Below are 27,438 nucleotides of genomic sequence, written 5' to 3'. Positions count from 1 at the left end.
GTTTATAAACGACAGTTCTCTGCGACAGTCAGTAGGCGTCAAATGTTCTTCTTCTTCTTCTCTGCAGCAGCAGAGAAATCTGCTCTGCAACCCTCTGGTCTTCTCCCTAACTCTCGATGCACTTCTCAGTAACAGAATTTCACCAAATCAATCCAGAATATCTTCCAGAAAATCGCGCAGAGAATCACCAAACTTTCCCTGTTTTTACGAGATCATCTTTCCTTTCCTTTTCTTACTAATCCAACTTGATTACCAGCCCTATTTGGATGAAACAGAGTGTTTACAATCCAATCCCGTGAATATCTCCTACAAAATCTCGTGTAATTCCAATTCAGAATAATCCGCCATTTGAAAACTATTTTTCTCGCCAAAAACATCTTCAAACCGTAAAGAAGAAGGGTGCCCCTATCCGATCCTGAGGTGCCCATAGCAAGTGGGTGCAAATAGTGAAGAGGGTGCCCCTTAGTAAATGGTATCCCCTTAGTAATTTAGGTGCCCCTTAACCAACATTGAGAGTCCGAATAACACGTGGCCTCCGGGTGCGAATAACATTTTTTCGAGCCAAATCTCCACGATCTTATTCTTCCAAAAAATACTAAAACAAGTTTATTAGTGATATAATGAGTCCCAGCTAATGTATTTATGGGTGAAAATGTGTCACACTTTCGTGCATATCAAATTCCCCCACACTTACATTTTGCTAGTCCCCGAGCAAATAGAAAATTGACCCGCTACACAGCTGGTCATATAATAAGAGACAGACCCGCTACACAGATGGTCATACAAATATTATTATTTTTTATTTATTTTTTTAGACCCACTACACAGCTGGTCATAACCCTAACAATCATAATATCTTTTTTTTTCAAGACCCGCGCACAGCTGGCCATAACATGCAAGAAAAAATGAAAAAGACCCGTTATACAGCTGATCACGATTTGCAAGAAAATTCCTGAAAAAATAAAGTAAAAAGTTAACCACTCCCCCACACTTAAACATTACATTGTCCTCAATGTAATTGAGTCATCCAATGCAACACTTAAGATGGGAAATTCATAAGATGCAAAAAGTAAACGAAAATATAAAAAATAAAATAAAAATACACCTACTGGAATATACAAAAAGGATCCCCATAAACTAATAACCTGAAAACTTGGGGATCAACCCAAAATACAATATTTACACACGACAGCTTCACACTTATGTCATGAAAACGCAGAGACACTGAAACTATCAAAAACCAAGATTTACCCCTAAACCAAGTTTTTACTGCACAAGGAAGTGCGTAAAGAACAAAATATGGGGATTCTATTGAGACTGGGGAAGTATCAATCGGCTCATGCACTGTATCAGGAATGGGTAAGTCCTTTGGATATTTAGATGCAAAGTACTCCAATAAAATTTTAGAAGCACACAATTCTAACCCTAAATTAGGTAACTTTTGGAAGTCTAGGGGTCTAGAAACAACCTCTAATTTCGGTGAATTATCTTGTAAGATAGATTCATCCATGGAATTAGGCAAATCATCTACATAATCATCCACAGGGTCATCTACAAATTCTGTCTGGAACGGAGAGTTACTACAAGACTGATCATCATCATCATTAAATAATTTTTGGCATTCCAGAATTCTCAATCTTAGTTCCAAGCTAAGTGGTGTGTGCTTATAATACTTCTCATATATCTCTAGAGGATATTCTTCACTTACCACATGTGGATCAAAAACTCCATATCGTTGCCTACGCTTATATTCAGCAAGCGTCATCTCAGACGAGGTTTCCTGATAATTTTACTTTCTACGCTTATATTCCACCAGCGTCATCTTAGGTGACGTCTCCGCAGAAGAAGTCATCATCATCAAAATGTCCCTGAAAAGAAATACAAAAAGAGACGCATAAAAAAAAATCTAAAAAAAAATGAAAATATTGTACAAAATTTAAAAATAAATAAATAATAATAATAAACCTAAAAATTAATCTAAAAAAAAATCCGCGTCGGCGGCACCAAATATTGATGTGATTTTTTTATTTGTTGTAGTAATAAAGATTCCAACTCTAAGACTTGTGAAGATTAAATTTAAAGGTTTAATGAAAATAATAAAAGAGAGAGTTATTGGGACTAGGATTCCACCGCATTCATATCATAAGGCTCAATTATTTATTCTCAACAATTATCGCTAAATAAATAAAATAACATCGACTCTTATTTTGCCAAAGTAGATTCTCAAAATATTGGTTATAAATCGTAAGCATGGAACATCAAACATCTAAGCAAGCATGACCCATCAAATAAAATGATAACTAATTAATTCAAATCATAATTCTATTTTAATTAGTGCAAAAGTCATATAGAAAATAAAATAAATTCACCCATGTATGAAGTTTGGCTTCCTCCGTCGACCCAGTGTTGGGGTTTAGCTTCTCATAATGAAAACACACTCAAAAATATAATTTGGTGTTTTTATTGAAGAAAACTAATATTACAATGAAACTGCAACGCTGTATTGACCTTACATAAGTCACCGTTACAAGAGTTGTTGCAAATTCAAAACAAGCGTGCCAAACTGACTGTTACGAGTACTGTTTATAAGCGACAGTTCTCTGCGACAGTCAGTAGGCGTCAAATGTTCTTCTTCTTCTTCTTCTCTGCAGCAGCAGAGAAATCTTCTCTGCAACCCTCTGGTCTTCTCACCAACTATCGATGCACTTCTCATAACACTTAGAACCCTTTATATACTCTTCAGAATCGAAAATACTCGACAATAACTCCATATAATCTTCATTAATCACTTCTTATTCTCTGCTGCCAAAAACGAAAATAATTTCTATCTCTTGCTCTTTCACAAGCTCATGTTGCTTTCAAATCTTCTTAACTAGTCGATTACACATTTATGAAGAGTATAAACACCCAACAGACACATGTTAATCGCATGAAAACACGGGAAAGAGTGCAGCATATCCCGTGAAAATTCACTCACCCATGTTTTATTCAATCCATGTACACCTTCCTGTTTTCTCGTTTCCACACGACTTACCATCTTTACTTGACCGTGACAAGTCATTCTCAAACAAAAACAGTAACAGAATTTCACCAAATCAATCCAGAATATCTTCCAGAAAATCACGCAGAGAATCACCAAACTTTCCCTGTTTTCACGAGATCATCTTTCCTTTCCTTTTCTTACTAATCCAACATGATTACCAACCTTATTTGGATGAAACAGAGTGTTTACAATCCAATCCCGTGAATATCTCCTACCAAATCTCGTGTAATTCCAATTCAGAATAATTCGCCATTTGAAATCTACTTTTCCTGCCAAAAACATCTTCAAACCGTAAAGAAGAAGGGTGCCCCCATTCGGTCCTTGGGTGCCCATAACAAGTGGGTGCAAATAGTAAAGAGGGTGCCCCTTAGTAACTGGGAGCCCCTTAGTAATTGATTTGCCCCTTAACCAACATTGAGAGTCCGAATAACACGTGTCCTCTGGGTGCAAATAACATTTTTTTTCGAGCCAAATATCCACGAGCTTATTCTTCCAAAAACAACTAAAACAAGTTTATTAGTGATACAATGAGTCCCAGCTAATGTATTTATGGGTGAAAATGTGTCGCACTTTCGTGCATATCAAATATCTACATATCTTCCTTAGGGGGAGTATTAACTTTGTTATTATGATGTCAACAACGACATTTTTGAGGATTGAATGTATGCAGTTTACCGTGTTGTTGAATTCGGGAATCAAGCGTATGTCTAATGAATTCTTGTAATTTGTTTATCCATATGATATAAGAGTTTTGTCACTAAAATTGACGACGGCGGAGATTGTTAGAGCATAGCTCGGTTGAACCCACCTAGCGTTGGTATGTCAAGTTTGGTTGTCATATTTTAGTGAATCAAAACTCATGTTAAGAGTCGCTTGATTATGTACCAGAGTCAACTTCGTATAGGTAAGCTTGAAAGTATTAGGATAATGAGACATTACGAGTATTGTGAAGACTTGAAGATGTGAAGAAGCAAGGAGCTACAACGACAACAATCATCCTTCCACTTGAGGTTAGTGATATTTGACTTGAATTGTTTCATTCCCTAATGTATCTTTCAAGTCATGCATATTTAAAACAAAACTGTGACGCATATTTGAACTCTAGATAGACATAGTATTAAGGAACACAATACGAGGTTTATTGCTTAACCATTAAACTTTGTAGATAAGACATCGCCGTAATCATTTGAATGCTATTGTGATTATGTATGGATATGAGGTGAGGATTTCATTCTAGGAAACAATGTTTACATGTGTTCTAAGGAAGTAAGTTTATAAACTTGTTTGTGAACCGAAAAGGAAATTGCCAGGTGTCATTGGTTTTTTTATTCATAGATCATCCTATGAACAACCAATATTTGTGATTGAGTATAACCGCTCACAACTTGTTTGTTTTCTTGGTAGAACTATTCACAAAGGCCTGACTTATGTATTGGTATGACTTTTATTAGTGAAACCGATCTTAAGTAATCACCTGAGAAGGTATGATCGGGTTTGTGACTTTATGTCTGACCAAAATTGAGAAAAGAGGAACCGATCATAGTAAGAGGTGCAGTACATCACAAAGGGAACCGATCCTTGTATGAGGTGCAACAGGTTTATATCCGAAAGGGGAACCGATCCTATGGACATGTGCAACACGTTTTTAGGCAAAGGGGAACCGATCCTATGGACATGTGCAACACATTCAAGTTAGATACCATATATATGTGGGGAACCGATCCTAGTACCTAGTCAACCGAATTTTGGAAAGGTAGTGTGACTATGCACAATACTCACATGGAGGTAGAACCGAAACTTGTTTTGGTAGAACCGTTAAACCCATGATTTGTAATTGAATGTTATTTGATCAATCGCATAGTTCTTGAAAGTCAGATGAACCAATTCTAAACTTGTTTAGAAGTGTGGAAAATCGGTTTCAAGGTTATAAGTATGAAAGAGAACTTACAAAGTTAGAATGTCGACATACTTTGAACACGTGATGTGAATGTTTATTATTTAATTGTTCAAAGTTATTCCTTAATAGCTAAGGGAAGAGAATCCCAGGATCGAAACATAAATAAGTTAAGAATATTTTAATTAAGGTTATTAATTTCATTTTATAGGGAAATAAGAATTAGTAATGTGCATTCATTAATTAGAGATTTCCGAGAGATCTCGATCATTATTTTTAGACAGAGGATTTCCAGGAATTATGGAAACCGAATTTGTGCTTTAATGAATATCTTGAGAATATTTTCGGTTTTGGAAATTCCTTGGTGTCCAAACTTACTAGTCTATAAATACTGAAGTTTGCATTTCTAGCAAACCAATCCTTCGTAACAGCAAACTACCTCTTGTTGTACTGCTACAGGTAAATCTGCCTATTCAGAGAGGAGAGTAACCTAATTAGGCGAAATATCTTACGACCGCTCGGTTTAAAGTCTTCTTTGGGATTGAGAAGCTCTAGTCAGTACCGTTGGTGGGAAACTAGATAATTGTGGTTTATCTTTTGTTTTCATTGATTTAATTGGATAATCGTGGTTGAAATTTGATTGCACCTAGTTTGTTTATGCTTGAAAATATTCTCTTCTGATATAAGATTCACTCAAACTAGTTCAGAGTTTCGACATGGATCTTTAGACTGTTGTTAGTTCAAAAGACGATCTTGTGATAATCCATTGTTAATAGACTTCGTTCTGTGGGTGATTGATCATAAGAGATTCAAGTGATTGTGTGCAGGTGTTTATTGAATATCTAAGAAGATTTGAAGACGAAGAAGATTTCTGATTTGTTAGTTTATAATCTTTGGTGTGCACAATACTTGTTTCCGTAAAAAGAGGATCCAATTAATAATCGGTTTTATACTTGTGATAGAATTGGATTGATTAATTGAGTAGATCGTCATCAACACAATTCTTCGGATTAAGAGTGTTGATTGCAAAATCTTAACGATTACTTTGGTAATTGAAAATACGATAGATCTAAGGACCTGACGAAGGAGTTTATGTTAAGATAAACGGAAGAGACTTTGTCCGACTAATATCACTTGGTTGAAGAGAGTTGATACCAAACAAATTTGTTGTTCCTTTACTGTTTGGAGTACAAACCAAAGGAATTGATCCAAGTACGTGACTTATTTACAAGTTGGAGGCGTGGGAATACAGATGGAACTAGGTGAACTATAGGTTTAGTTGCTTGGTCTCAACTATACGAAGTTGGTGTAATTTTGTGTAGCGGCTTAATCCTGAGAGTATTCAATTCTGGACTAGGTCCCGGGGTTTTTCTGCATTTGCGGTTTCCTCGTTAACAAAATCTTGCTGTATCATTTACTTTTATTTTCCGCATTATAATTGTTTTATTATAATTAAAGTAAATCACACAAACGTTAATTCCTATTTACTTGATAAGTGTATCCTATTGTGTTTGGTTAAGTCCGAACCTTTTTATCAAGTAAACATACTTCGTTGTTGTATTGTATCGATCTCGTATCCATATACGATCACACCAAGTGTGACCGATTAGTTGTATTGTCTCGACTCAGTCCATACACAATCACTTTCGGAGAAAGGACTTATAGGTAGGAAAAGTTTTAGATTAAGGTATATTTGGGTACCTTCGTCTTTTCATATTGGTTGAGGTGGAAGAATATTTTTAAGCTCAGAGAAGAGTAAAGAAGACTAGATGTGTGAATGTGAATTTGGAGTTGAAATGGAGAGTATTTCTAGAACTCAAAAATTATATCCGTTAGATAACAAGATTTTTCAGGCGTCCAGATTCAGTCGTTGGCGCTTTAACCAAAACCGCTGGCGTGTGAAGTAACAACTGGCGACGGAGTGACAAGCGCCAGCGCTATTGGTTTAAGCACCAACGCTTTTGGCTCAAGCGCCAGCGTTGGAGGCAAGGTCGCCCGACCTACCATCAAATGGGCGCTACATGTTCCAACTCAATGTACAAATTTGTTGGTTTGAACATCCATGTTTCATGTTTGTTGAGTCCATAATGGGGGAAAATGAACAAACTATGAGTTTGTTCATTCCATATGAACTTCTCTAAGGGCTTAGTTTTACATTGTCGTGAGTTTTGTAAAAAAAAATTTTCTGCTGTGCATTATTGTGTTGTGATATGTGATAAAAACAGTTGAACGTTCGGTAAAATATAAACTAAAGTTAAAGTTGATTAAAAAATGATCAAATTGTGTTTGGTAAGGGAAATTCATATGGGAATCAGAAAATAATTCTTTTTACCAAGTCAGGTGGATGGGTAAAGGCCAATTTGCATTATCGTAAAAGTAATGGGAGAGGGACAAAGAAGCGCGCGAACAGAGAAGATCCGCGGTGAGCCAACACAATCCACAAGCGGACGAAGTAAATCTGCAGGCGGGAGATGAAAAACCTCCAACAGTAAAAAGCCAACAACTCTTTTCTCAACGGCTCTAAATTTCAAACATTATACCTAAATTTTTACATTTTCACTCAAACCACTCCACTCTCTTCTTACTAATTTCTCTAAACAAAATCTTCTACTTGTTCTTAGTATAAGTTAAGCAATATGAAGGCCGTTATAAACAATTAGAGGCATAAAAAAGATCTAAAACATGAAAATACCTTGACCTGCTATAAATATAGATTATACTCAAAATCGTAATGCAAAGTTTGGTTCGCCGATTTCTATCTTGAGGAATCACAAAGTCTGAGACGAAGAGAACTTTACGATTTCTATTTATCCTGCCTGAAATAGATTATGAGAATCTCAATAACAGAAAAGCACGATCATGATACATGAACTATCAAGATAAAGATATTCAGATTTGGATTCACGAATCCCCAGAGAGAAGTCTTTTAGTCGTACACTTAGTTATATTTTTCAGAGGCAATCTAGGTCAATAGAGGACGACTCTAGCTATCAACTAGGACATAAAGTGTCATGGATTGATTTTCCCAGCTGAAAGAACATCTCTATTGATCATTTTTCAAGACTAAGGGTTGCTTAGAATTCAAGCTAAGATAACTTGAAAATCAAGAGAACTTTTGCTATCTTTAGATGAAACGCAAGTATAGCAACTGAATGATCCTTGGTAATATGTATTTAAAGTTTATACCTATATCTCTTCTCAATAAGAATTTATAGACTATAGAGTCCGTGAAGCTGATTGTTAATAAGAGTACTTGGACGATCTCAAAAATTAATATCCCAGATCAATCTAGCCGTATCCAAATATTCAGATCGGGATTCTGCCAAGTAATAAACTTGTTATTTATCTTTCAAGATACGAAATCTACGAGAAACAAGTCTCGTAATCGATCTTAATTATATAGACTTATCTAGTAATATTGAATATGTACTACTTGTGTAACTCCTATTATAAACATAAAAAATATGACGCGGAAAAGGAAAAACAAAAGATACAAGAAGTTTTGTTAACGAGAAAACCGCACTAGCAAAAAAAACCGCGGGACCTCGTTTAGATTTGAATACCAAACTGTATTAAGTTGATATAGACACTAGCCTACTATTAGAGCATTTCTCGGTCGAACTCACAAGTGTTTCTATCTCAAGCTTGTTGTCAAATTTAGTTGTCAAAGAAATATCTTGATTTCTAGTCTACAATTAGTTAAGTCTCAGAATAGGATATAAATGTAGTTGAGAAACAAAGGATCACAACAGTCATCATTGTGTTATACCGTTTGAAGGCGAAGATCAACTGAAGCTTTTGGAGAACTTCATCAACAAAAGGTAAGTGAAGACTGAATCACATATATCTCAACTTATATTCACTTTTCTATCATCTGAGACGATGTCGCATAACTAATTAGACTAGTATGCATAAACAAGAATTTCGAGTAAAGTTTATCTTGATAATTTCTCGAAATATAATGACTAAGCTTAATGAACATTTGTTCATGCTTGATGAATTTCGGTTAAGGACAATTTATTGTTCAGAATAAAAAATCATGATTCAAGTTTACCATTCGAAAATAGCTTGGACCAGTGATATGTGTAATTGATGTTATTCGGGAATGTTTCGCATCGATTTAGAGATAAATATAGAACTACTATAGATACAGATACAAGACAGTGGTATCAGTCTTACAAACTGAGAAAACTGTTATACGTCTGAACCCGTATTACATGTACTCGTACACGTAGCGGAGTATCTATACATATCGACTTACAGATTTGTGATACGCATATTCTTATGCACATCATATGAAAATTTGTTGAACTCGTGAACCGGGTCAGTATGCATACTCGCATGCAAACCATTATTGAACTGTGGTTACGGAACCGAGGTGAGTATCCAAACCGGTACGCAAACTTAAACAATTATATGTTCCTAAACTCGGTAGCATTTCCAAACCGGTATGCAAACCAATTTATTTTTTGTGAACTTTGGAATCGGCGACAGTCTTCGGGTTTCCAAACTGGTACGCAAACTTAAAAAGTTCTGTGAACTACGGAACTTTGATTTGGTGTAAAGTTTGCAAACCTAAAAGGTTTGGTGAACTCCGGAACTTTGTTTTTGGTTTAAAGTTTCCACAACGGTATGCGTACTGTGATTGAACCGACTCACGAACGGTAATGGTATTTGTACCTTGTACACCTACTAATCATGTCGATTATATTTTCAAGTGTGTTTGAATTATTTCTACGAAATAATTAGCATTTGATTAATTCTCTATAAACACTAGACATATTTGATCACATGTTTGTGACTCATAATTAATGTCTTATATGTTCATGAAAATGAAGGTTAAGCTTTTAAGTTCAAACCGGCTAGTTTCGGCTAATCATGTTAAACATAGTCTTTGTTCGCGGTTCAGTTACAGTTTCACCTAACCAGAGTGTATATCTTGCTTATGTAAATCAGATTCAAAGATTCACCTAACGGTGGATATTGTTTGCTTGGTTCCAAAGTTATCTTAACTTAAACCTAAAGCAACCTATGCTTTGAATGTCTACAAAAGGGGAACTTCAAGCAACTGGGATCTTTGAATCCCGACACTACTTTTTGGTGTGTCCTAGTTGTATATAGAGTCGCCCTCTTCCTAATCCTTTTAGGGTTTAGCGAATACAAAGTCTTCACAGGGATTCGTGAACCCAAGTCCAGTTAACTTTCCTTGATAACTTGAGTATCCTGATCTTGATTGTTTGAAGAGCTTGCTCCATCGATCAAGATAGATAGAAATAATCAAAGTTCTCTTCGTCTCAAACTTTATTGATTCTACGGGTTTTATGCTCGTGAGGTGAATAATAATATAGGATGCACTTCGAGTTGCATAAGTCTAGATTTTGAGGATAGCTAGACTTTGTCAAATTGCTATCGATTTTCATCACCTTAATCATACGTTTGATTTTGATCATACATGTCGATCGTAATCAGGAAATCAATTATGTAGGCTTAATCTGTCGGAGGCAGATTTGGTTTAAAGTCTTCAATTGAGTTGAAGCAACTCTTAGTTGGTGCAACGTCATCTAAGGGAATCAATTGGGCGAGGTCCTGCTTGGATTCAAGAGGTGTAAGGATCGTGATTGTACCTTAATCGGTGAGATATTTTTAGGGCTTAAAAAAATTCCAGTCCGAAGTTAATTGGTAGTAGGCTAGTGTCTGTAGTGGCTTAATACAGTTTGGTGTTCAATCTTGACTAGGTCCCGGGGTTTTTCTGCATTTGCGGTTCCTCGTTAACAAAACTTCTGGTGTCTGTGTTATTTCTTTTTCCGCATTATTTTGTTTATCCTCATAATTGAAAAATCACAGGTTGTACGTTGGTCAATCTTAGTAGAACATCCGACCTAGTTTGTTGGATACGACTAGATTGATTCTTGGAAAATTGGTCCTTGGTACCATCCAAGTAATATCTTTGTGATTAGGTTCACATACTTGTTTCTGTAAATGTTCTAATCGCAAGAGAGAGATATAATTGTAGATATTATTCCTTGATTGAGTTTGACTCACGGAGTCGTATTGAGTTTGTCCATACAAATTTTCTAAGAAAAAAGTGGTGGTGTATTTTGGTACCCCCGCGTTTTCACCTACTATAAGACTTCAAACTGAAATGTAGTTGAGACCGAATCTGAAAAAACGGGGTTCTAACAACCTCACCCAATATTTCACTCAGCAATCTATATGGACTAACTCCAATATACTTTCAAGAGAATCAACTAGACAGTCAGACTCAATCTTAAGAAAAATTATATCAAAAATTTATATCTCAATTTCTCAATTCAATCCGCAATCAAACAAATAGGAATTTGTGAGCCTGATTGAATACAAGAGAAATAACTTGAACGGTACCAAAGACCAATGATCAAGGATCAATCAATTTCAATCAACAACCAAACGTTGGATTTACCAATTGATTGATTCAACGCACAACCTGTGATATTTGAATTAAATAACAAAATATAAAGCGGAAAAGAAACAACACAAACACCAGATGTTTTGTTAACGAGGAAACCGCAAATACAGAAAAACCTCGGGACCTAGTCCAGATTTGAACACTACATTGTATTAAGTCGTTACATACACTAGCCTACTCCAAGTTAACTTCGGACTGAATGTAGTTGATCCCTAATCAACCTCACACTGATCAAGGTACAACTGTGTTCCTTACGCCTCAAGAACCACGCCGGATTCCGTGCATTTGATTCCCTTAGCTGATCTCACCACAACTAAGAGTTGATACGACCCAAAGTCGAAGACTTGATGAAAAAATCTGTATCACACATAAAAGTCTATTGAATAGATAAATCCGTCTCCCAAAGAAATACCTACGAGTTTTTGTTCCGTCTTTTGATAAATCAAGGTGAACAGGAACCAATTAATAAACCGGACTTATATTCCCGAAGAACAGCCTAGTATTATCAATCACCTCACAATAATATTAATCGATTAACGAAACAGGATATTGTGGAATCACAAACGATGAGACGTAGGTGTTTGTGGCTACTTTTCAATCTTACCTATCGGAGATAAAATCTCGAGCAAATCTTAAAGAAGACAGTACTCAATCACAATAGAAAACGACAAGATCAGAATACGCAACTATAGAAAAATAGTTGGGTCTGGCTTCACAATCCCAATGAAGTCTTTAAGTTGTTAACCTATAGGGTTTCGTGAAAAACCTAAGGTTAAAGGAGAATCGACTCTAGCTTATGCAACTAGTATCACACAGGAGGTGTGGGGACTAGGTTTCCCAGTTGCTAGAGTTCTCCTTTATATATATTTCAAATCAGGGTTTGCAATCTAAGTTACCTTGGTAACAAAGCATTCAATATTCATCGTTAGATGAAAACATGATTAGATTCAAGCTAATATCTTTCAACCATTAGATCGAACTTAGCTTGTTATACACAAATGAAATGTACCTTCATTTAGGTTTGAGTAACCGTACCTAAATGTGTACACTTTGTCAGTTCAAGAATAGTTAACCATATGAGCACTTTCATATCAACCTTATTCATCTTTACCATAACTTGTTCAAATGACTCAAATGAAACTAGTTAGAGAGTTGTTCAATTGCTTAGATATCATTGAAGTATACAAGACACAATTGAAGAAAAATCGACTGGATTCACTCGAATCAATTCATGAACATCATAGCCACGGTTTGCAAAAGAGTGCATTCCTTATTATATAAATATTTTAGTTCATGAAAAACCGATTTTAGAAAGTAACTTACTTAAGTATGCAAACGGGTACGCATACCTAAGTAGCCGGACCGAGTTTGGTTACGCCAGTACGCGTACGGGTACACATACCAATTCATACTTCCAAATTCCAACAGAAATTCACGGAACCCAAACTTCCGCCAGTACGCGTACGGGTACGCATACCTAGGTTCCGGACTTCCAACAACCAACCAGTACGTGTACAGGTACGCATACTTAGGTTCCCGATTTTGGATTTTACACAAATGTGAATACACACTATGTTTATATCCAAACATGATTACTTGTGATAAACTCTCATTTCAATCATTGAAACTTTCTTAGAGGATGAAAATAGTTGTTATCCACAAACTATTAGCATCAAAGAGATTTTCAAGTTATTGAAATAATCAATATGACTTTCGTCAAGAGTAAAGATAAACTTGGTTAAAGTGAAAGCTTACCAACACATATTTCGATAAATAGATAAGTGAGTTAAACTCAGTCGAAATAGCAAATGCGTATAAGTGAAGTCTATATAGCAATACGACTTTTGTCTAAAAATAGGAGATAAAATAGATAGACTTTTGAGTGATAGTGTTTGTGGGTAAAAATTATTTCTTCTGGTTTTGGTAAATTTGGGTGTATGGATGAGAAACAAATCTAAACCTAAAACAAATGCACTGCATGGGAGTACTTTAGATTCGAGAGATCAATCTGTACAATCCTGGCCTAAACCAAGAAATGGTCGTTCCAGTCTTGCTTCGGTCACAAAGTGAAGGAGAAGGGTTGGTCTTAGGGAGTGAAGCGAAGAAGGTGTTGAGACCAGAATAGTTAATTCTGAAGGTGTGGCTATTTTATGACTTGTATCAGAATTTGGAACTTGCTTGCAAAATGTAAGCTATCAGTTCTTTGGTGTTTTTATGGATACTGTGTTGTTGTTCTGACCAAAACTTGTTGTTTGGTGGAAATAGGTGAAACCTATTTATACAAGTCATAATTGAACGCACCCTGGTTTCATAGGAAGTGGGAGTGACTGAGTGATGGAAGAGTGGATCAATGTATAACCGCCATAAACCACGTTTCCACGATGAAAGAAACAAGTTTGTTTTCACTCATTACTTCTTGCCACCACTAACTTCCATGTTTCCTGACACTTTCTTATAATGGGCGTGTTGCATGCCGCACGATGTAAACCTCCAGACCAATACCCAGATAAGTATCCCCCAGTTTGTGACATGTTTGATGTCTCGAGTGTTTTCGTGGAAAACGTGTAGCAGTCTGCTACGTGTGGAAAGTTAAAGTCAAGAGACTTGCCACAGGAAAATAACATGTGGTGCTATTTGGCTTGTCTTGGCTGGTCGCCTAAAACTTGCCACAGGCCCGTCAATTCCATGGCGAATTTGGACGGCTAAGATTGCATCTTATGAGAAAGGGTGGCCATTGATTATGGCCACATCCTATTGGCGCCTGTCAATAGCACAGGGCGCCATTGATACATGCCAATGGTGTAATGGATAGCGCATGCCAGTGGCATGGTTGGCATGGTTAGCGCATGCCAATGGCACGATGGTGCAAGTGGCGCCTGGCGTAGCCATGGCCGCCAGATTTTGCACATTGGTGTTAGACTCAAATGTGGTGTGGAAACATCATTTCCAGTAGCCACATCAATCCCAATGTTATGTGGAACATCATTTGGCTTGGTTTGCGTAGCAACTTTTCCTAAATTAGGGTTTGGCATGCCGAAACCCTAATTAGCGCATACGGCATGTGGCATGTGACCATGGCACAACGGCGTTTTGTGCAAACGATGCCAGAGACACGCCAAAGGAACCATAGCCAGGCCATCACGTGGAAATGGCCACATGAGCAAGTATTTCCACGAGTGGCTATGGTGTGGCGCCTTTATTAGGGTTTTCTAAGTCCGCATCTCTCGTGGCATGTTGTGGGGCCCGAAGTGGCATAGTTTGTGCCACGATTGGAATTAGGGTTTCATCCATCACCACTAAAGAAAGATCGTGCTTATGGATAGAATAACCACGTTGAAGTCCGTTATGGCGTTGGCCACGAACAGAAAGTGGATTGGCACGTAGGTGCGCTATTCATGGCGCGTTGGCGCGTTTGGCGTGCTACTGCGGCAAGGTAGCATTCGGCTTGGCATGCTCGTTTGGCATGCGGCTTGGCATGCTCGGCATGCCGTTAGCAAGCCATTGGCGCGGTCTTTGTGAAGACAACTTGGCATGGTGACCACTTGACGCAATTCCACCTCTTTTAATATGTGGAGGGTTTAGAGCAACCTGATTGGTCAATAAAAATAGAGGGCCGGCCAAGCACGGGCGTGACCACACTTCTGGTGCGCGTAGCTGATTTAACGCGACCTGATTGGTCGATGGGGAATAGGGACGGCAAGTATGGGCCCAGCCACAACTCATGGGAGTGTGGCAAGTTTAAAGCGACCTGATTGGTCGATAGGGAATAAGGGACGGTTTGGGCAACATGGGGTGTGTCCACTTGCAAGTGGCGCCGGCTGGCCTATGGCGTGGCCACACCTTCTTTTGTTCCTGCTCCTTCTCCGCGGCTCCTTTATTCCTTGCTTTCTAGTTTTGGGTAGGACTTTGCACCTACTAATCCACGGCGTATCGATTGCTTAGTTTCCTAAGCTTAATTTCGACCAACGGGGTCTAATATACTGCGCATGGCGTAAAACCCTAATTTCTGCAAATTAGTCGGGTTTATGAATTTTGTGAACTATCACAAAATTGATTGAATTCTATGTGTTGACACATAATTCTTTATTGCCAGAGAGCAGTATGCTTTCTGATTGAGTACTTTATGCAAGGACCTTAACCTTGATACTTGGAAATTCGTGCTACTCTGTTGTGAGTGAATACAAATTCGTCATGCCATGCCAATATTAAGGGTTCTGCCGGGGAACATAAGCACAAGAAAAGTGCTCAGCAGGCTCCGACATTTGTGAGTAATGCAGCTAGGATCTTATACACTCATTAGGCTCTATACTAGTGAACAATTCATCTAGGAGCTTGAGTTTCAATATAATATGAAGAGAGACATAGGCACTCATCAGATTTTGATATATTCTCCAAATTCCCTGCAGAATATAGACATATAACGTCTACTACATCTGATGTCGGGTCAGGTAGATAGACTTTTAAAATTTAGCCCTGAACTAAAAAACCACCATCAACATTAAGTCCCCTGCTTAGCTCGTAACAGTGGCATTGTTGCGGGGTAATCATGAGATGGTGACAAACAAGGGTAAAATCTAAAAGGCAAGACATGGAGAGATTTCCAGGAAAATTCGACTAACCTTTGGCAGGATGCATGAGTAGTCTATGGTCCTTGTGCTGGCGGCCTAGCGTATTTCCAGATCGGCCACAGGGTGCTGGCGTTGGTGCTGCAACTTTGGTCACGGAGTGCTGATGCTGCAACTTTGGCCACGAACCATTGATGCTGGCGCCGCGACTTTGGCCACGGAGCGGTGGTGATGGTGCTGCTGACTTGGTGTGGCGGAGCGGTGGTGATGGCGCTGCTGAATTGGGACACGGAGCGGTAATGATGCTGGCGCTGCAACTTTGTCCACGGAGTGCCGATGCTGGCACGCTGCTTGTTCGGCTATGGAGCGGAGATTTTAGCACACTGCTTGTTCAGCTATGGAGCGTGAGTGTGGTGCGCCCATTCATCTATTCCGTTCATGGAGCAAGAAGGAATCCTTCTTCTGTTCAAACTCTAGAAACTCCGTTCGTATGAAAAATGGGATATCGACCCTCTTCTTTTTTTATTGCTCGTCTGGCTCCGTGCTTTCGTCTGTAGCGTCTGGCTCCTCTTCATCATTTGTTAGCATTGGTATAGAGATTATTAACGACAACAAATCAATCTCCAATGTTTATAATCAGCAGCAAGGCGATCCAGGAGAACTCAAGGTAGGTGCTCTCTTCCATTTTGCGCATGTAGCCACCCAACAGTACCATCGATATTCTTTAGAATGTGTAATAAGGTTCTGACTCCAGAAGAATGAGTATCTAACCTCTCCAGTGGATTTCAAAGTTTTACCAAACTCCATTGCACTCTTGGGATGGATGGATAAAATATATGCTCAGCAATGATCATGTCAGGGATAATCTTGGAGATTATGGTTGCGTTGTTGGTCCATCCTTGACTTTAGGTTATTTGGTACCTAGACTTTCTGATTGCGATGATGATATGTTGTGGATGCTTGTATGGTCGAAATCTTCCAGATCCATTGGGTGAAATAGATGAGTTGAGAGGCGTTCCGTTGCCGATGTGCTGCTATCAAGTCTTCAAGGACTTCGTTCCAAACGATATCCTTTTAACCATCCTTTGAATCTTGGATTATTGTATGGAATGAGATGCGATGAGCAGTCCCCAGGTATACTTCTGTTAAATCCGATGACATGGCCGGATATGTGAATGTATCTCTGTGGCGTGCTTTTGGAGTCTTTGGCGCACGTGAACGACTTCATGTTGAGAAATTCCCGCGGCTCGTAAAGCTTTGACAATGATGATGTTGAAATCAGAAATAACCTGGTTGAGGAAGTGAAGGCATCCCATGCTGGTAGTCCCCATGTGTAATTATCCTGAGTTTATTTTCTCGTGGAAGATGTGCTTCTACTGCATTCACTGGTAAGGTGGTGACTGCGTTTAAACATCTAAACCTGAAGGAGGCTTCAGTCCCCAAGTGTAGCCTACTTTAATTGCATCGCCTTGAATCCACGCCTATGGGATTTGATACAAGATTATTGTACTCTCGACGGGATTCTTGGAACATCACATGGACGAAACATTCTGGATAACGAAGAGGTAGAAGTGACGAAGTTATGTCGTTAATCGTGGCTCCCTATGTCTTTTCAAGAAAAAATTTTCAGCCGCGTCTCTGGAGTTATCTCATGAATGCTTGATTGTTGTCGGGGATGAACCACGATGAGCAGTCCCCAGTCGCACTTCTCTTTGGTTATTGAAGTTGTTTTCTCTGAGTAAGCCTGGGATCCATCGTGGGCCTCGTAAAGTTTTGCAGGCGCCTTCTAGACAGAGAGGTGATTATATCCTTACGCTACACCTTTGAAGAGGAGATGACCTTGTCGTGGCTATGAATTTTTGGTTGACCGTGTCTTCTGAGCTTTGACAGTGAAGGGATTCTGTATAAAGCCTCAGTCTCCAAGTGTGGTTTACATGTTTCTATCTTGTATGGTCGATGAGTTGACCATGATAAAGACACCATCTTGCATCTGTACCGGTGACTCTATTACTTCTTCCATATGAAACTAGAATATGGAGAAGTATGGATTACCTTTGTAGTGGTTGTTGCTATGGTAAAGCTCTGGCTGGTATAAAAAAACGAGCAACAACAGTTCTTGGCAGCAGATGTGATCAGAAGAAACTACATTGTCGTGGGAACCAAAATAGGTTGACTGGAATTGCATGGGCTGTAGCGATCCCTAAGATAGCAGCTGACTAATCCAAGAGATTAACTAAATAAAGAGGCCCTACAAATCTAATTCAAATACTTAAACATTCAATTAAGAAATCTGCTAAAAAACTTATCCCAAAACTAACCCCACTCAGAATATATATACATGAACTTCTCTCAAATGATACATATACAATAGTCATTTGGTTTACAGATACAATAAACAACATAATAACATAGAAGAAGTTAACTAATTAACGGAGTCAACACTTGTGGCTTTCGCTGCGCAACTCTGAACTGTCTCTGAAAACTGAAAGTGGAAAAGGGTGGGCACAGAGTGCCCAGTAGGAATAACATTTAACTTTCAAGTAATCATTGGAATGATTTGGAAAACAATGAATATATCAGATGTCGACCAATTCCTTACACATCCCATATTATACATTGATAATGAAGTCTATTGGATGTCGACCAATTCCTTACACATCCAATTATATACATTGACAATGAAATATATTGGATGTCGACCAATTACTTACACATCCAGTATTATGCATTGATGTCGACCAATTCCTTACACATCAATGTTGGTGTCGACCAATTCCTTACACACCAAAATGAAGGAGCGTATTCTATATACTTTCGGAATTTAAATAAAGCAATGCACAATCAGATAATGCATGAATTTGTTAAACATAAACTTTTGTAAAAGAAAACAATAATAATTACAAAAAAGTTAAATATAAATTCCCACCTCTTTTGATGACAAGCCATGCCTACCTCGAGATCCACGAACCACTGGTTCATCCTTTGAATCGATCGTTGTTAATATAGACTAACTGTTAATCACACAAGAAGTTTAAGAAACTAGCCAAAATGGCTCACATGAGAATCATACAAGTCTAACTAATGGTTTTAAGCCCATTTATTCTTCTACATCATTTTATTATCTATCTTTAACATATCTAAGGTTTACTAATTCAATTGGATTGGTTCTATAGTTCACTTGAATAGTCTCAGGAAGATATACCTTCATGTATAAGGAACCAAAGGCTAAATCGAACCTTAAGGGTCCAATTCATATTCATTAGGAAAACTAACTATAAGCCCAAGTCAACTAAACAAGCCCATTAACTAAGGTCCAGTCCATAAGAGTCATCTAACAGTCACTAACGGTCAAACATCAACTAGCAGTCAACATCAATCAAAGGTCAAGTCAAGTGGTCAAGGTCAGGTCCTGGTCACTGAGTCAAATCGGGACAGATCCTAGTGACTGAGTTAACTCGGTCAAAAGACTAATTTAGGTAAAAGGAATAACCCAGCCAAACAGACTGAGTCAGGCAATAACAAAAACAGAGTCAAACTGAATAAGTTCAGTCAGACAGACAAAGGTTCTCACACAGCTATAACTCTAATCCAAGTTCAACTTCAAATTACACAATACATCAGTCTTCAGAATTCAATTACAACACTAAACTAAGTTTACCTGATCTGCAACTACAGGCTTTCACAATTACTCTCAACACAACATTACAACTACTCTTTTTCCGTCTCACTTCACCTATACCATTTTAATTCAATCAAATTATAGGTACAAACCCATTACAACAATAACACATTAAGTTGAACTTCATAACTTATTCACAACACTAAGCTCGGCTTACCTGCAATTGTAGTTGCAAGCCTCTATTGAAGTTATTACCCCCAACAACCACCATTACCAAAACTCGTCTCCATTTCAAATGCTACTACAAACCATCAGCACAACCTGCTATTACCACCTCCGAGCCACGCACTCAAATACCAAAACACCAACACCATCTCACTTACACAATTAAATTCACCCTGCATCTGCGTCGTTGATATCACTAGTCCTGCAATTGTAACTCAAGCCCTGCAATCTCTAAGCCATACTCAGCCTCCATCCAAACTTGTATTCCTTAACACACAGCCACAAGGAAACATTTTAAGAACTTTAGATCTAGCAAATCATAGCATCTCCATCATTTGAAGTTCAATTCAGTATATCGGAACAAAGGCTTCAACACCAGCAGCAATACAATTTCTCAACTCAGCTTCAACAGCAGCATTAGATTCACCAAACCAACTACAACTCTTATTATTAACCAATTTTCACTACCATATTCGTATTAACCAAATAACAACTACACATTCACTTTAATTAAACTCAACAATTCATTTGAAATCACAAGGTTAGCTCAACTACATATCTATCTCATAACCATTTTAATTCATAATTCATTAAGAAACTTATAAACTTAATAATGAAATTGAACAGATTTACCCACAGAACAATTACCTTCTTAATGGCAGAACCAAACCCTAGTTCTTCATCAGCTTCATAACCTTCATCTTCACATCATATCAGTAAAACCCAACCTTTCATCTCTTGTTATTTCACTCAATTACTTCATCATCAACCCAAACTCATAAATTGGGGAAGAACAGAACACCAACCCTGATTCACCGATTCATCACTGAATTAACTTCAAAACTTCAATTCAATCAAAACCTATCTTTAGTTCGTCACTGAAACCTTCAAATTCATCTTCTAGTTCTTCATCTGAATTTCCAACTCAAAACCTAATTCAAGTCTCAGAGATTCTATTATCTAATTCAACCTCAAAATATCAACCAAACCTTCCAATTTATCAAACCCATCCTTTGATTCTTTCTTCTTCACCCTTAATTGAATCCCGAAATTGTTTTCATGAACCCTAATTTCTTCACAGAATCACTTCTCCTTAACTCAATCGATGTTTCTAACCAAACCCAAACTATTAACTCATCAACACCACACTCGATTGATTAGTTTTACTAAATTTTAGTGAAGTTTCTTAACAGAGATTTCATCTCTGAATCGCCGTAGAAAAGAAGAAGAAGAAGAAAGAGAGAAAAGAAAATAGAAAGAAGAAAGAATAAAGAAGAAGGAAAGAAAGAAGAGTTATCTTCTTGACCGGATGTAGATAAGACCAACGAGAATTAGTAAGGCACCCAAGAATTGATAAGGCCATACATGCGGTTGACAACAAAAATGATAATTATCTATTCGTGTTAATCTGATGATATCTTCTTCGTCTGGTGTCCGAATGACACGCTCGAGTAGTCCATTCTGCATAAATTTTAGAGATCTATCTAGCGTTACCGGTTTCATATCTAAATCGTTGTTAGATTAATTCCTATTAATTAACATTCGTGTTAGACTAATTGAGTTATTAATGGCTAAATCGTCTTTTGACTAGTCTAATAGCGTTGACGAGCTTGATGGTCCTTACATGGGCGTCCATGGAAGCAAAGGGATTGGATGGATGCGTAAGCGAGTAAACTATCCATGACCATGGGTTTTGGAGAGATGGATCAAAAAGTGGCCACAACTACGAACCTTGGCTGATTGTGATCACGATCCTTGACAGGGAGGAGTGGCGACTTCTGGAGAGAACGTTGAAGCGACTTATGGAGCGAATCATTGAAGCGTAGCAGCTTCTGGAGCGAAACATTGAAGCGGCCCCTGGAGCGAAACGTTGAAGCAGAGAGGCTTCTGGAGCGAAACGTTGAAGCGGAGCGGCTTCTGGAGAGAAATGTTGAAGCGACCCCTGGAACGAAATGTTGAAGCGGAGCGGCTTCTGGGGCGAAACGTTGAAGAGGCTCCTTCTGAGTTGTGGCCATGTCCGTATGAGTTTTGGAAAGAACTTCATGTCTCTCCATCAAATCGATAATGGTAATGGGAAAGGTTGGTTTCCTCTGGCTCCTCCAGTCTCGCGTCCTGACGAAGAAGTGGTGGCAGCCCTGGTGATGATTGGAGGCGTCATGCTCGAAGAAATATTAGGAGTAGCGGCGACTCTGGCTCTGGTAATAAGAGGCGTCACGTCGGAGGGGATGTTTCTGGTGTTTCTGGTGTTGGTGGTAGAGGATGTAACGCCATGTTGTTGGTCATTCCCTTTTTGCTCTCGTCCGATATGGCCATATACTCTATTCGCTTAGGGGTCTCTCCACAAAACTGAATTTTCAGGTTGCAAATCCGAGTTTATTGTGTGACGCAATCCTGGCCGCGAGAAGTCCCTTGTCGTCCTTTATTGTCTGTGTAACATCTTTATGCCGATCCGCGAAAAGACGGAGGATCTCCAGTCCCCAGACGCAATTCCCCTGAATCTATCTTTTCTTGGACGATGCGCTTCAGAGCATTGCATTCACTGGTAGGATGATTGACGAAGTTGTGGTAATGGAAATACTTAGGATTTTCCATTTGTTCTTCAGTTGTTAGGCGCCTAACAGGAGGTAATTTGATGGCATTGTCTTGAATCCATACTTCCAGGAGTTCAATTACTTTCTCGATCGGGAACGGGAAGTTTGGAGCAACATCTCCAGTTTCTTGTTGTTGCACAGGAATCTTAGCCGCGACCTTCCGGGGTGAAGTCGTCTGATGCGCTGGTGCCATACGTTTGGGTTGTTGTTCCGCTGCTGGAGTTTTTCTCTTTCTTCCTTCATTAGAAATTGACTGTAGGTTGGATATTTATTAGAAAGACGCATGCTTTCCTGAACGTCTTTACGGGCTTCTTCATTCTGGAACGGTTCGGATCGACTGAGTAAAGCAACAACGGATCTCTTAGCAGCTTCTGATGCAATATAGGAATTGATATTTTCCAGGAAGGATGCACGTAATGAAATCACATTTTCATTGCGAGGACTCCGATGAGAACGTGATAAATCCCACGAGTCTTCTTTTTGATCTTGAGGAAACATCTTTTGATTTTCATGAGCAAACAAGTTAGCATGGTGGATACTTTCCATTCAGCGTGACCATAGGTTTCATCCTCCTCACTAGGAGTAGGAATATGAATCTTGGAAAAAAGGACTACCACCATCAGCATTGATCCAAAATGAATGGTTGATAGCGTTTCCTCCAGAATGAATACATGTTGGTTCCTTTGACAGTTGATCCATGAGCGCTTTCAGAAGCGTAAATACTCCGTCCTGCATCTTGACAATAGTAGCTTGATTCTCGACAATATAATTCCGGATTTTGGTCATATCATGAATAGTTGTTAAATATCGAGACTCCGTAGCCTCGACAACGGTTTTGAATGAAATAGCGGATTCAGGGATAACATGTGGAGTATTTTCGGTGCTAGGAGAAGTAAAATTGGGATTGAGGGTTTCTGAACCATTCCTAAGATCAACCATCTTGAGAAATTTAGGAAATTGAAAATGGGTTTGAATTTGGCCTAAGACCAATTGGGATGGAAATGAAATTGATAATTGAATGTGCAACCGAGAGATTTGATCTCCCACTGTGGTCGCCAATTGTTTGTGGGTAAAAATTGTTTCTGCTGGTTTTGGTAAATTTGGGTGTGTGGATGAGAAACAAATCTAAACCTAAAACAAATGCACTGCACGGGAGTACTTTAGATTCGAGAGATCAATCAATCATGGCCTAAACCAAGAAATGGCTGTTCCAGTCTTGCTTCGGTCACAAAGTGAAGGAGAAGGGTTAGTCTTAGGGAGGGAAGCGAAGAAGGTGTTGAGACCAGAATGTTTAATTCTGAAGGTGTGGCTATTTTATGACTTGTATCAGAATTTGGAACTGGCTTGCAGAATGTAAGCTATCAGTTCTTTGGTGTTTTTCTAGATATTGTGTTGTCGTTCTAACCAAAACTTGTTGTTTGGTGGAAATATGTGAAACCTATTTATACAAGTCATAATTGGACGCATCCTGGTTTCATAGGAAGTGGGAGTGACTGAGTGATGGAAGAGTGGAGCAATGTGTAACCTCTAGAAACCAGGTTTCCACGATGAAGGAAACGGGTTTGTTTTCACCCATTACTTCTTGCCACCACTAACTGCCATGTTTCCTGACACTTTCTTATAACAAGCCTCTAACCCGGTGCATACGCACCGGCTGTATAACAGTGGAAGTTTATGGAAGTAACAACTAACATTTATGTTGGAATGTACTACTCTCTATTATCTTAACATAATTTGTTGTTTAACATTAAACATTTCAATCCAAAAGTATAGTTAACATTTATTTGTGAGCATGACAGGGTTCATAAGGAGACAAAATAACCCCCACTGGCATTAACACTTGCAGGTAAAGAGAGGATCAATAGTTGACTATTATTTTGATATGACAGTGATTAATGAAGTTTATCAAATTAACTTTGAAAAAGGAACGGACCACCCTTGAAGTTTGTCATTGAAACTCTCTGCAACTTTGATGTTCTTTTTAGGATCCGTAGAAGTAAGCTCCATTTGCTTAACCTGTAGCCTGCAATCTCATTATAACAATGATGTTGCAATTCTTATTAAGTGTTCTTCCGTGAGCACTGCCACACAGAGACAACCAAGAGTGGTGACCCCCCCCCCCCCCCTTAGAGTTTCCCTTTTCTTGTTTTCTCTGTAAGTTCTTTCCCCCTTGGTTGTTGCTTCCTGGTTCGATTTCTTCTCGCCCTGATTAACGTTAGCACACACTTTTCTTTTTTTAATGAATGCATCTCAAATTCCAAGAAAAAAACAAACAAAAGAAAACAATGGTAATTATGTTTGTTAATTTTCTTCATAAAACTAAGTTTCTTTTATTGAGTTACCTTCTGAGGTGTGATTGTCGATTTTACGATTATTGATTACATGTTAAATTTCCATAGAAGTTTGTTTTTTCCGTTGCGCAATGTGTTTGAAAAGAAGTGAATCCACTGATCTACTTGTTTCTTGCCCTTTTGCAAGCAGGTATGGTCTGCTATTACCATCCTACATCCATTTGCCAACTTCGTTACCAACTGGTCTTCGAAAGGCATCTAAGGTCCTAGTAAATAGGAGAATTTGGGGGAGCAATTCTACCTGTTACAGTGCCAGAAAAACAAATAAATTATTGAACAAAAAAGGCCACTAATTCATTTCGGATTGGTGTGTACTTTATAAGTCCGATCATCCCGCAGGGCAAAGCCTTCAGTGGTTATTTCCTATACAGACTTCTGCATCTTTTCTTGGATAATCTCACTTACAGTCTCACTTACAAAGTATTTAAAATTAATTTTTGTTGTTGCTACGTTTATTGGCTCTTCCTTCTTTCAATATGCAACTATAAATGGTAAGTCAGGGTAATATATCTTTGCACATATTTTTCCTGGTTCCAACAATTCTCAATCACATTGCATCAGATAAGATTTGCCATTCTGGTGGTTGTCCCGACTCATAACATATTGTTCAAGTCTTGTAACACCCATATTTGTGTATATATGTTCTTATTAGTGTTACTTGATGTACCAATCTGGAATCTGTAAACCTGTCTACTCTTTCCATGTCAAATAATTCTGCAAACAGGTTGTTCTCACTAATATCTTGGTTATATACTGAAAAACTTCTCGATGCATAATGGAAACCGCAATTGCCTCTTTCCAAATGAGATCCTAACGTACGATTCCTATTATTACCTTCTTTGAATAAGTTGAGTTCTTTTTCCACCTAGTCTGAGGGTCATAAAATGATTGCAGTGAAGAACTCAATACTAAATATGAATGGATGATGAATTGATGGATATATTTCGGAAAGAGGTTATAGATGAAGGTAAATCCATTATCCCCTTTATTTGTAGTATCCGAAAAATAACAACCATGAGATGCGTCGTTTGGACTTTGGAGAACTTTTGGAAACTGAAACGCTTCGCTAAATTAGTATTTCTAAAGTACAAAATAATTAGTGACAGTTAGGATTTATTGGAGAAAGAACCATTTGGAACGAAGATGTATCTTTTGGGATGAGTTGGCAATGACAATTGGTGACATGGAATAATAGGATGACATGGTTCAACCACAGAGCGGAACAATTATGGTGATGCCATGTGTCTCTTTTTGGGTCCCTTATTATAAAGAAAGATGGGCGTGTTGCACGCCGCACGCTGTAAACCGCCAGACCAATACCATGATAAGTATCCCCCAGTTTGTGACATGTTTGATGTCTCGAGTGTTTTCGTGGAAAACGTGTAGCAGTCTGCTACGTGTGGCAAGTCAAAGTCAAGAGACTTTCCACAGGAAAATAGCATGTGGTGTTATTTGGCTTGTCTTGGCTGGTCTCCTAAAACTTGCCACAAGCCCGTCAATTCCATGGAGAATGTGGACGGCTAAGATTGCATCTTATGAGAAAGGGTGACCATTGATTATGGCCACAGCCTGTTGGCGCCTGTCAATAGCACAATGGCGCCATTGATACATGCCAATGGCATAGTGGCACTTTTAGCGGATGCCAGTGGCATGGTTGGCATGGTCAGCGCATGCCAATGGCATGATGGTGGAAGTGGCGCCTTGCGTAGCCATGGCCGCACATTGGTGTTAGACTCAAATGTGGTGTGGCAACATCAGTTCCAGTAGCCACATCAATCCCAATGTTATGTGGAACATTGTTTGGCTTGGTTGGCATAGCAACTTTTCCTAAATTAGGGTTTGGCATGCCGAAACCCTAATTAGCGCATACGGCATGCGGCATGTGACCATGGCACAACATCGTTTTGTGCAAACGATGCTAGAGCCACGCCAAAGGAACCATATCCAGGCCATCACGTGGAAACGGCCACAGGAGCAAGTATTTCCACGAGTGGCTATGGTGTGGCGCCTTTATTAGGGTTTCCTAAGTCCGCGCGGCTCGTGGCATGTTGTGGGGCTCGAAGTGGCATAGTTTGTGCCACGACTGGAAATTAGGGTTTCATCCATCGCCACTAAAGCAAGATCGTGCTTATGTCTAGAATAACCACGTTGAAGTCCGTTATGGCGTTGGCCACGAACAGAAAGTGGGTTGGCACATAGGTGCGCTATTCATGGCGCGTTGGCGCATTTGGCGTGTTAATGCGGCAAGGTAGCACGTTTGGCATGCTCGGCATGCCGTTAGCAATCCATTGGCGCGGTCTTTGTGAATCCAACTTGGCATGGTGACCACTTGACGCAATTCCACCTCTTTTGATATTGTGGAAGGTTTAGAGCAACCTGATTGGTCAATAAAAAGAGAGGGCCGGCCAAGCACGGGAGTGGCCACACTTCTGGTGCGCGTGGCTGATTTAATGCGACCTGATTGGTCGATGAGGAATAGGGCCGACAAGTATGGGCCCAGACACAACTCATGGGAGTGTGGCAGGTTTAAAGCGACCTGATTGGTCGACAGGGAATAACGAGCGGTTTGGGAAACATGGGGTGTGGCCACACCTTCTTTTGTTGCTTCTCCTTCTCTGCGGCTCCTTTATTCCCTGCTTTCTGGTTTTGGGTAGGACTTTGCACCTACTAATCCACGGCGGATCGATTGCTTAGTTGCCTAAGCT

General features: G+C 38.9%; 1 long non-coding RNA gene across 1 annotated transcript; it reads right to left on the bottom strand.

The window, feature by feature from the left end:
- Positions 1-19,525: 19,525 nt before the first annotated feature.
- LOC113321342 lies at positions 19,526-21,038 on the bottom strand. Its single transcript, XR_003346615.1, has 2 exons — positions 19,784-21,038; positions 19,526-19,680 (listed from the first exon to the last, which is right to left on the bottom strand). It is a non-coding gene; the product is annotated as an uncharacterized LOC113321342 (long non-coding RNA).
- Between the last annotated feature and the right edge of the window lie 6,400 nt (positions 21,039-27,438).

The sequence above is a fragment of the Papaver somniferum genome, chromosome 11, assembly GCF_003573695.1.
Source record: "Papaver somniferum cultivar HN1 chromosome 11, ASM357369v1, whole genome shotgun sequence".
Lineage (NCBI taxonomy): Eukaryota > Viridiplantae > Streptophyta > Magnoliopsida > Ranunculales > Papaveraceae > Papaver > Papaver somniferum.
Note: the sequence above shows the minus strand (reverse complement) of the source record. Positions and strands in the feature narration are given on the sequence as shown.